At 45.4% G+C, this 12,429-nt stretch overlaps 1 pseudogene; it reads right to left on the minus strand.

Moving 5' to 3' along the window:
• Positions 1–1,388: 1,388 nt before the first annotated feature.
• Positions 1,389–6,791, minus strand: LOC110332624 (annotated as a pseudogene).
• Positions 6,792–12,429: the final 5,638 nt, after the last annotated feature.

Genomic DNA, 12,429 nt, shown 5'->3' on the forward strand with positions numbered 1-12,429 from the left:
GAGAGAGGGAGAGAGTAGAGAAGTAGAGGCTGGTCATGGCCACATGGAGAGAGGAGGGGAGGGAATGAGGAGAAAGGGGGAGCAAGCGGGCAAGAGAGAGGGGCAAGGGAAAAGAGGAAGAGAGGGAGGAGGGGGCAAGCAGTCCCTTTTATAGTGGGCCAGGCCTACCTGACTGTTGCCAGGTAACTGTGGGGGTGGAGTCCAGACAGAATACCAGGGGCTTGGGGCATTGCCCTGCATGACTGATAGCCACAGAATTATGGAGCTGAGGCCTCACGTCAGGAGCCTAGTATCTGGGATCGTGGCAAACTTCCTTCTGTCCTTTGCAGAGTTATCTGCTGGGTCTCTGGGGTTTTAACCTAGCTCAACCAGAAAACAGGCTGCCTTCCATGGTCCCACATAGAGACCTGGGGTAAAACCAAACTCTACTGATCTAAAAATGAAAAAAGGAAAGTATCAATAAAATGAATTGTACTGATACTCGGGTATACTTATAGATCCGTGCTTTATTCAGTCATCATCGGTGGGGCTTCCTTCGGCCAGGAACAGATGCACAGACCCACCACCAGACAGTGCTCAGTCTACATGGTATGTCTCCACCAAATTCCTCCCCTCAGAGATCAGGAAACCCTATAGAAAAGGAGGCGGGAAGGATGTAAGAACCAGAGAGGGGCGGAGGGCATCAGGAAAACAATCTTGGATCTCCAAATCAACCAAGCCAAGTCCCATATGAGCTCACAGAGATTGAAGCAGAAAGCACAGGGCCTCATGGGTCTGGATCAGGTATTTTGCGTGTATATTATAGCTTTTGTTCTGTTTTTGTTTTTTTGTTTTTTTATAGAAATAGGAAAGTTTAATACCCATTGTTTACCAAAGATGACAGGACATAGATATAACAGTACAGCAAAATGGGATGAGGTAAGAGGGGCAGAGGGACACTGGATGGAGCACACCAACTGGGGGAGGGACTTGGTTGGTGCCCCTGAAGCCCTCTGACACATGACACATGGCTCCAAGATTTACTTACTGAGGAAGATCAGAAGATGGCGGCAGCACCACCACTGAGTGGAGCCTGGAGCTTACACAGCTTAAGTGTTCAGTGGGAGCTAGACTGAAGGGTGGAGAGGGTCAGCATGGTAGCGTCAGGAGCAGAGTCCCTTAGGGCACACCCCCTTCCCCTAGCTCTATTAAGAGATAGGTCTCCTCATAGTTTGGTCTTTCAGTACAGAGGACATACCCCACTCCCCCAGCAGCTTTGCTCTGCCCCAAGCCTCCCCCTGCGAGTGTTTTCAGAGTGGTTGAATCCAGACGTGGGAGGAGGCAACGGCGGCGGGAGCTGAGGGACAGGAGTTGGATGGAGGAGGAGGTATGTGAGCTTGAGATTCCTCCTATGTGTCTTGGAGGTTGCTGTTGCTTAGGAGCACCTGTTCTCCAGGCTTGAAGGCTGGCATCCAAAAGGTAGGGACAGTCGAAAGTGCTACCCAGGTAGGAACTTCCACAGGTGGACAGTCGGAGGCTCTGCGCTTTTGACTTCACTCTTTCCAGCTCTTCTGCAAGACCACAGATGCAGTTCTTACAGGCTTTCCTCCTTTTTTTTCTATTTCTTCTTTTTTTTTCCCTTTCTCCACCTGAAGGAGCCTTCCGGGAGGCTGGATCGGGCTTCTTCAAATCGTTTGGATCTAGCAGCTCATCTGTGACAACGAGATCCTCGCTCCCATCCTCTGCATCATTGGCTGCGAGGGTCCGGATCTCCGCAGCAGCAGAATCCACCACAGGCATCACTGAAGAAGCCTTCACGTTGATGAAAAGCTTCAGCTGGCTAGAAGAGCCCACTTCAAAGTTTGGCTTCTTGCCAGTGACTTGAATGGGCTGTCACTGTGGCAGCCTAGGTAGTCCTGTACAGACTGCACCTCCTCGGGACTTAAGGATTCCACTGTTAACTCATTTACTTCCTCAAGGCCAGACAGAGTCAGGGACAAACGAACACAGCTTAGAGGCCATCTTTATTCTCTCACTGTTAACTACAGCTGTCTCCACTGACCTCCTCCTGGCGGAAGGATTCGCACCATCACAGCCAGAAACTCAGTGCTATGCAGAGAGGTGCTCCCTGGGACACACCTGACAGTGAACTCCAAAGCTGGAGTCTGTCTGTTTGTTTGTTTTGATTTGATTTTCCGAGACAGTGTTTTGTTGTGTAGCCCTGGCTCTCCTAGAATTCACTGCTAACCAGGCTTGCCTGAAACACACAGAGATCCACCTGCCTCTGTCTCTGAGCTCTGGGTTCAAAGGCGTGGGTCACTGCTACCCAGCAGAATCTGCGTTCTTTATGGACAGACTTTAACAGCTGGTTGATATTTCCCATGAATACTTTGGCCAGTTGACCCTTGAAGTCTATCCAGTTTTTAGGACCTCATCAGGATTGTCCCAGAAAACTGCCACAGCTGCTCAGGGGACTCTGCCATAGCTGCAGTGCTGTGGAACCCAAAATCTGCTCCCTCCTAGCCTAAATAGCCACTGCGCAGATGCAGGCTTCTTGTCTCCCTGGCTTAGTATTTTTATGGGATTTTTGAGCGTTTGGATAAGTGAGTTTTCTGATTCTTGTGCCTGCTCTTTGGACTCTTGTCCTCCTGCTGGGTTGCCATGTCCAATTTCAATATGATGGGTTTTGCTTTATCTTACTATATTTTGTCATGTTGGGTGTTATCTCTTAAAAAGTCTTTTCATATCTAATGAGAATCAGAAAGTATTGGGGGAGCAGGGTTGGGAGAAGTAAACAGAGGGACTAGAAAGTACAATTAGGATATGTATTAGGATATGTGTATGAGAAAATAATCTATTTTCAATAAAAGGAAAAAATGGGAAAAACAGAGGAATGGTCTAGAGATCAGACCGAATACAGGTCATTTTTACATTTTATAATAATCACTTTCATGAGTATTTTCATATCATCCCCACCAATTTCTTTACCTTTTAAATAACTTCATATTGTATAAATTATTTGGAAACTGCAAATGCTTAGCAAGGTTAGAGCACAGCCTTGAAAGACAGAGAAACATGTGTTGTAGGGCAATGCTGCCCCCCACAGGTCCTTAGCATGCTTTGGGCAAGACAGGTCCCACCCAACCATCAGACTTTGCTGCAGCCTGAATCTGACCTGCCCTCTGTTTTCAAAAGGGCTGGCAACAATGACAAGGCATTGGGTCTCTGTCCATAGTCATCATTGCTCATGAAGCTGGTGATCTGGAGCTACTCCCGGAGGATGCAAAGTAGGGTGAGCCGTCAGAGCCCAGAAAAACCACCCCAAGTGCGAGCGTGTACTGGGTAAGACACAGGCCAAAGGGAGCCCGAGTCCAGCAATCTTCATGTCTGTTTCTAGAAAGGTCCCTAGAATGGGGCCACCAGGCTGACCACTAGGGACGCATTCTAAAGCTGTGCTTCTAAAAAAAGACGCACAGGCTGGCTGAAGAATGGCCAGTATGAAGGATGAGCCAAAAGAGAAGCCATCTGGCCACAAGAGGAACTAGACCCCAGACCCGAGAAGTGCCTACTGTCAAGTTTTGCCCATCTCATTTCAACTTGATCCATACTCATCTTCTTAACTTAGGAGTCATTTTTCTTCTCTTATTTCTCTGTCCCATTTCCTATGTCCCATTATGCAAGAGTCAAGCAAGGCTTCCAAAGCAGTCAGGCTACTCAGCTTTGCAATTCTGGAATCTTAACCCATGAAGGGCCATGGCCTGACCTCTAGAGGGTTGGCAGAGACTGCACTAAGCACCGTCTCTGCATTTGGTGACTGTGAGACTGGAAGAGATGACATTCATATGGTGATTCTGCTCAAAAGTCGCTGATGACAGCAAGGCAAATGGTGATACCAGTAGGTGCTGCTTAGATGTTTGAAGGGAGAGCTTCCAGATCAAATGGGACCAATCAAGGGACTCTACACAGACGATGTGAAATGGATATATGGATCATAAGATGGGTGCACACAGACTCAGAGCATTCTGGGAAAGGAAATCGTATGGGCCAAAGAGATAGCCTTTTGGGGGTAAATTGAATTTGATGCTCTGGAATGAAAATGTAAAAACAGCATTTGTCACCTTCTCTTCTGAGATGAATTGGAGCTGACTCAATGGCCATTTCTATGCATGAGCTTGCTGCAGGAAATGGATCAGCCTATCCTCAAAGCACAACTGCACAGCGTAGATAGGGCTATCACATATAATAAATACATGGGGAAACTTAGGAAATGCATCATCTGCTCTGCCTAAGTACCACATCACGTTCAGATTTCAATTCCCCTCCCCACTGTGGGTGCTGCAAGCATAGGCTGAAAACACATTTGGAAGGTTCATTTCTTTCCAACAAAAATGTTCATCATGTCTCTCCATATTTTACAATATTTGTTTTGGAATACTCTAGATAAGAAATTGAAAGAGACAGGAAGGAGAAAATAATGACAGAACTGAAGAATTGACAAAAAAAATCAGTAAAATCAAGACATCACAAAATGGATATTAAATTATTGTTGAATCAATAATACTTTCAGCTGATCAACTAAATAAAGCAATAAATAATTTATTTAGTGTTTATTTTCTTATATACCTATGTAGACAAAAGATACATTGTGAGACACAAAGCCTTTCTAGGTTTATGATCTGAGCAACCTCATAGATGTTTGAGAAAATAAAATATAGATTCTTTCATTGAATTTTTTCAATTATTTTTTACATATATTTGTGTCTGTGTGTGTGTGTGTGTGTGTGTGTGTGTGTGTGTGTGTGTGCATGAATAGGCATGCATGTATCACAGCACACTTGTGGAGATCAGTGGGCAGTCTTCAGGAGTCAGATCTGTCTTTCCATCAGGTGTTCTGGGGATCAAACTCAGGTTGTCAGGCTCAGCAGCAAGAACCTTCACTTAACTTGGAGCCACTTCACTGGCCCCAAGTCCCACTTGGAGCATAAACTGGAGCAGTGACTTCTTCAGTGACCTTCTCCTGATTTAGATTCCTCATCAGAATCCTTAAGTTCCCACACAGACCACTTTTGTTACTTCTCTGAACCTGGCTTGTCACAAATCCCCTCTGAAGTGGAACTGTCTGGTTTCATTGGAGACTCAGTTGTGTCATGTGATGTTTTTCTGGAAGCTGAGATGATGTTTTGCTGAGAACAGATATGTGGTGTTTTTCTGAAAGCTGCTGGGTGAAAGGTAATGAGATGTTTTGCTGGAGCAGACACTTGAGAGGGCATGTGATGTTTGGAAAGGATACAAATGTATCCCAACAGACAGTGGACTATGGATGCTCTGGCATTGGTTAGTCTTGCTGTCTTCTCTGATCTTTACTTGTTGTAACTTAGTAACTTTGTAGAGAAAAGCACCCCAAAGAACTGGCGATAGTCTACTGCTTCTTGCTGTTTGGCTGACTCTTGCTGATCGGCAGAGCCTCACAGTTTCTTCTGGATCAGCTGCTGCTGCTGATTCTTGTTTGGTATTTTGCTAGTGGACTGGACTGTAGACAAGGAAGATTGGAATTGCCCCCAAAGAACTACTTCTAAAGAGGTCCACATTCCCTTTGTGCTATTAGCTATCTTCCTCCCCTACCTTTGGTCTGTGGGCTATAAGGGAGATTGAAGCATTTAAGAACCCTTATTAAAGTAGGTTTTTAAAGTATATAAGCTCACTCCCCTCACTCAGTGTGGTCCTTGCCTGGATTCTCATTCCAGAATGTCCAACTTGCCAGTCCCTTTATCTGGAATAATCTTTTGATGATGTACCCATCTTGCCTTTTCTGGACTCTTTGTTTCTTCCATACATCAAGCAAGCAAGTTATCAATTGTTTAGGTCATTAATTTCTTTCTTTCTTTTCTTTTTTCTTTTCTTTTTTTTTTTTTTTTTGAGACAGGGTTTCTCTGTATAGCCCTGGCAGTCCTGGAACTCACTTTGTAGACCAGGCTGGCCTCAAATTCAGAAATCCGCCTGCCTCTGCCTTTCGAGTGCCCAGCTAGTTCATTAATTTCTTATCATAATGGGGAATGCTTTTGTTAGTTTGGCTGTTTGCTATAGAGTTTTAGACTAGAAGATGAGAATGATCAATACAAGGACTTAGACTATCTTTTGTGTCACTATCTCCTGCTAGCTAACTAGTGTATGCCATACAGAAGAGTCCTTACATTGAACATGGACTTGCTAACATATGAGCTTCAGTCTACAAAGAGCAGGTTCCTATTGCCTATATGGTTCATGACCACTTGGTGAATGAATGTATGTACTGAAATTTTGAGTTGTTACCACTAGGGGTGCCACAAACCCCAAACTCCGACTGACAGAGACAGGAAAAAAAAAAATGACACAAATGCCAAGGCAGGTTTCTCAAGCTTCTTTTTCAAACAGCTTTCTCAAACAGCTTTCTCAAAACAGCATTCTCCTTCTTCCCTCCGGGGCTCATCCTGTTTTTGTTTTTCATCAGTCCTCTGATCTAATCCCTCCCCCGCTCTCCTGGATCCAATCAGAGTTCAGCCAGGGTGCACGGTGATAGGCCAGTGACTCATCAGGTGGGCAGCACAGGATCGTCCAAGTGTGCAGGCTCAGGTTCTTGGTAAACAGGGATCACGGGGCTTGGTCACACCCACTTCCCACATATCTCCCTTTTTGTTTAATTAAAATGGCTCCAGTATCGCATCTGTTGCGATGCCCTCAACCATGTTACATCCTTACCCATCATTGGTGTGGTGAACTCATTTTCACCACCCTGTCTTAGGTTGGTATGCACATGTGAGAGTCTTACCCGTCATGGATTAACGACCCATCATACTGAGCCAAACATGGGGCGAATTACCTGACTCTATAGCTGCCATAGCTTGAGTCAGCAGTCGTTGGTCAGCCTGTGCCTGCCTGTGCGAATTACCTGACTCTATAGCTGCCATAGCTTGAGTCAACAGTCATTGGTCAGCCTGCGCCCGCCTGCGGTGCGTATCATCCACCACAGCATACCAACACATACAGCACACAGCAAAAATCCCCAGAAGGCCATCCCTCCACAATCCTTGAGGAAGCTGAAGGTCCCCTGGATCATCTCCAACCACTGCTGAGTGGTGGTAATCTCCACATGGATGTTATTCACTGCAACAATGGATGCCCATAATTCTTTCATCTTGCTATCAAAATCATGACTCCAATTTCCTAATAGCATGGATGCACATGACACAAAGCCTCCAGAATATCTATCTGCCCTTGGAGCAAATCCACTCTCTGATTTCTCCACTGTCAGATGATTCATCTGAACTTCCCTCCTCACTCTCTTGTTCTTTAGACTCTCTTCTCCTCTGCTGGCTTCTCGTTTGCCTTTTTCTGCTTCTGCTGCATGAGCCTTTACAACACTGTGGACATAATTTTGGACATCTCACGGGAGCTGCAGTAGTTGGCCACGGGTGATTAGGACAATCTCTTTTAAAATGCCCCGCCTGGCCACAGGAAAAATTTTCTAACTTGGCAGCATACGTTCTACTTTTGTCCACCAGGCAAGATTTAACTAAAATCCAAATTGCTAACAGCTGCACCAACACCACTCTTACTTTCATTTTTGAAGCAATCTCCTCCTGCTTTCTTCACTTTTAATTTCGTGCCTATACTGGGATCCTAACTTAGTCCCATAACCCAGGAGCTTAATTTCATCCCTATACCGCGAGCCTAACTCGGTCCTGTAACCCCAGGAACTTAACTTGTCCCTATACTAGGAGTTTAACTCGGTCCTGTAACCCTGGGAACTTAACTTGTCCCTATACTGGGAGCTTAATTTGTCCCTATACCTGGAGCTTAACTCCGTCCCTCCACCAGGGAGCCTCTTCCTAGCGCTAAATTCTTACTTACCATGGAACTCCCCCGTAGCCTTTTTCTCGTTGTAGATGCAACAGGATCTGCCTCATTGTCCAAGAAGTGATTCCAGCTCTTGCACGAGTTCTGAAGTTTCTGCCTTCTTGGCCAACAATGCTTGCTGTCTAACTTCTTCTTCTTTCTCCTTAGCCAACCGAACAGCTTCTTCTTTGGCTTCCTGTTCCTTCTGCCTGGCTTCTGCTTTTGCTTTCTTTTCTGCTTCTTTCTTGGCTTTTTCTTCTTTTCTTCCCCGTATGAGCCACTAGATGCCCTGTTCAGATTTCCCCGTGCGGGCCACCAGATGCCGCAAACCCTGAACTCTGACCGGCAGAGATGGGAAAAAACGACACAAACGCCAAGGCAGGTTTCTCAAGGCAGGCTTCTTTTTCAAACAGCTTTCTCAAAACAGCATTCTCCTTCCCCCCCCCCCCAGGCACATCCTGTTTTTGCTTTTCATCAGTCCTCTGACCTAATCCCTCCCCCGCTCTCCTGGATCCAATCAGAGTTCAGCCAGGGTGCACCGTGATAGGCCAGTGACTCATCAGGCGGACAGCACAGGATCGTCCAAGTGTGCAGGCTCAGGTTCTTGGTAAACAGGGATCATGGGACTTGGTCACACCCACTTCCCACACAGGGGCAGCAGAAAGTTATAGTTATTTGTGTGCTGTTAGAATTTGCTTTTGTTTTCATTTGATCTCTTTTTATTCTAAATTGTCCTCAGACACAGCATTGGAATTCTCAAACTATAAATTTTCTTTCATGAAGACATTCTTCTTTATTAAAACAGACAATCTGGGTCAGTTAAATGCAAATTTCAAAGGCAACATTTCTTCAAGATAATTTAGTAAAACAGTAAATTTTATTTGCTTTAGGTTTTATTGAACCATAATTTAGACACATAAAATTTTCCTACTTCAATGCATAATTTCATGAGATGTGGTATTTCCATGGCAACACAAAGGCCTTTCCTGCTCTTCTGTACTCAGTTCCATGGAGCCTGCATCTCGGGCAACTACTGCCTCCCTAGCTACCACCCAGGTTTGGTTCTTCTACAACTCTCTGTTTCAGCCTTTTACCTGCTGCAATCTTGGGTGTCTCTTTGCTTTTCCTCTGCACAGTGTTTCTGTGACTGACCCACATTGTCAATTCCCAGGTAATTTTAACCCCCTGATACCCTTTGTTGGAAGGGAACTCAGGCTTTCTCGAGCTCCTTTGAAGATAGGGAGCTTCTTTGGAGGTGAGTTTGAAAGCACCAGAAGGTGGTAGTGCATCCTGGCTAAAGAGCTAGCCTCGTTGGCAGGACCAGTTGAGAGCCAGCACTTTATTTGCCGACTAAGGAAGCTTGGGTACCAGTTGGCATAACTTGTCTCGCTTCCTCAGTTACAGCTAGGATGAGCAGACTGCTTGACTTGAAGTTGCCTGAGGGGCACATTGATCAAGAATGTGAATTGTTAATATCTCTTATAAACAGCACCTCTCCTGGACTTCAGGTACCATGGAGGAACTGCCTCTCCAACACACTTCTTTCCTTCCCATTTCCTTTTCGCCTTGGAAAGGAAAAGGAAAAGCTTGGACCATGGATCCATTTGTTTCTGAAAATTACTTAATTAACAGTTATTTCATGTATATTTCTGTTTGGTTTTCATTGGGGAGAGTACATATGCAGATGTATAGAGGCTAGAGGAATGTCCAGGGGTCCTCCACAGCAACAGTCAGCTTGTCTTTGAGACAGAGTCTCTCACTAGCATGGGGCTCACCCGATTAGGGTACGTTGGCTTGCCAGTGAGCCTCAGGGACCTGCCTGTCTCCACTTTCCCAGCCCTGGAATAACAAGTCCACATCACTGTGTCTGTCTCTCACACAGGCTCTGAGGTTGACCAGAGGCCTTTTGTTTGCACAGCACTTTATTAATCCAGATGGCATAGTTACTTTCCTGTTGTTATGATAAAATATCCAGACAGTATCAACTGTGCTGCTTAGCTTTTTGTCAACTTGACACAAACTAGTGTCATTTGGGGAGAGCCCTCTCATTTGAGAAAAAAAAAAAATGCCTTCATAAGATATGCCTGTGGGCACTCTGTAAAGCATTTTCTTGATTAATAATTGATGTGAGAGGGTCCAGCCTATTGTAGACAGTGCTGAGCTCTGAACAGGTGGTCCTGGACAGGCATGAGAAAACAGGCTGAGCAAGTCATGGGGAGCAAGCCAGTGAGCAGCATTCCTCTCTGGCCTCTGCTTCAGTTCCTGCCTCCAGGTTCCTGCTCTGAAGTCCCCCGGTGATAGTGTATAACCTGCAAGTAATAAGCAGAAATAACTCTTTCCTCCCCAAGTGGCTTTTAGCCATGTTTTGCCAAAGCAAAGAAACCCTAAGACAAGCAATGTAAGGTAGAAATTTCAGTTATTTTGACTAACAGTTCCAGAGGGATACAGTCTGTCATGGTGAGGAAGACCACAACAAACAGAGAAGGCACAGTGGTAGGAGCAAGAAGTATTTCCACGTGCAGGCTGCAGAACACAAACAAAAAGTGAGACTTGGGTATAAAATCTCAAGCCTACCCCTGTGAACCACTTCCTTGTGAAGGACTTCACCTCACACAGCTTTGCCAAATATCAGCTGGGAACCAAGTATTCACCAACAAGGGACTCTGTGAGACTTACATTCAGACCACAACACGACCATATATCCCCTACTCTGGAGAGTAATTCAAAAAAGGTTTTCCAGAAGGGTCTATTTTAATATGTATCTCCTTCTCTGATAAACTGTTCAGAACTCTTTAGCATATTCTAATTGCTCATTTACATACAATACAATGCTGGGATGGGGGAGGGTGGAATGAATGTAATGTCCCTTAGCAATAGATCTGCAGCATCATAGCTTAGCAGCATATTGATCACAGTGTGGATGCAAAACAGTTCTCACATCCAAAGGAATAAAAGTTTATTCTGGAGCCCAACAGGAGTGAGGTCAGTCTGGAAACAACGGTTCTGCCTTCCGAACTGTATACCATGTTCCAATGTGGACATGGTTGCCTGAAATCGATTACAGTAACAGGGCAAAGAAAGCTATACTCAAGGCATTCATTCTTTTATGGTCACAGATATGATGATGTCATTATTGGCCTTTGGAGTGGTAGAAGGTCTCAGTAGGGGTCTGGACTGTTTATTCCAAAAGAACTTGCCTAATAGTTACAAGGATTGGTTTTTAGGTCAAACACAAGAGGTGTGGGATAGATGACTCTTAAAAAAGGCTAGAGACAAGATCACTTAGATCTGGATCTGCAACATTCCAGCCCTCCGAAATCACCGATCTTAGGCTAGCTGGCCTTGCAGAATTTTTAACCTTGTAGCACCTCCCCACGCCCCCACCCACCAGCCTCCACCCCCAGCCTGCAGGGAATTTCAGATCAGGAAGGCATGAACTAGCTGCTCAGAATTGGATGACATCAGAAGCTGGAGGCTTCCAGGGAGATTCAATTGGCTTAGTGCTGGGAGGAGGAGCTTCTCTTTCTACTTAATTAAAGAGATTAACCTCATTTAAGGAAGAAACGGTTAATTTTGGCTCACAGTTCTATTTGCTTAACTCTGTGGACTACTCTGGTGCAACAACTGATTCCAGTCTCACTGCAGGCACTGCAGGGCGACAGGAGTTTGGTCATGTGGTATCTGCAGTCGGGAAGCAGAGAAGGAGAGCTAAACGGTGGTACCCAGGCACTCCTTTTTCTTTAGGTGCTCATAAAATCGTGTCACCCACATTTCAGGTAGATCTTCTAAACTCAGCCCAACCCACAAAGTCCCTCACAGATATGCCCAAAGGCTTATTTCTCAGTTGATTGAAGATTTTATCGGCTAACCCCAGCAAGCCCATCCTTTGTCAATTTGACAACCAGAGATATCACTGTAAAGCCACAACCTTCCACCTTTCTTTGCATAGGCTCATAACAAAAACCACACTCAACCCAACTTCAACCTATGGTCTTTAACAGTTCCACCAGAGTTCAAAAGTGTAAGTGCAGCAAACATCAGAGACAGCAGAAAGTTACACCCTTGCAGCATACAATGGCACAAAGTACACTTCCCTATTCCAAAAGGTGAATGAGGACACACCCTGGGAAGATCAAACCAAAGCCAGACTGAAGCCCAGAGGGCAAACACCAAGCTCTGCAGCTCTGTGTTTGGCATCTGAAGTTTGTGATGGAGTCACCCAGGATCCACATGGTGTGTGTAACCTCACCCTTCCATTTCCGCTGCCTGCAGCACATCTAGCCTGTCCCTTGGGCTGATTCCACTTAAATTCTGCAGCTATCTTGGCAGACATATTACTATCCTGGCATCTCCAACATCCTGGGAGCTCCTCTCCAACCTGGCTTTAGCTTCCATGAAGTGAAGTAACCCCAGAACTTCTTTCCAGGAATCCAACCACGCCTTAGCCAACTTCTGGAATCTTGGCAAAAAGCTTCACTCTTGTGTGTTCATGCCTATAAATCCAGAGCCACATGGATGCTGCTGTTAAGTTCTTAGGTGTAGCCTGGTCCCCTTTGACCACACTGGTATCAGTTCCTG

Source organism: Mus pahari, chromosome 1, assembly GCF_900095145.1.
Source record: "Mus pahari chromosome 1, PAHARI_EIJ_v1.1, whole genome shotgun sequence".
Taxonomy (NCBI): Eukaryota; Metazoa; Chordata; class Mammalia; order Rodentia; family Muridae; genus Mus; species Mus pahari.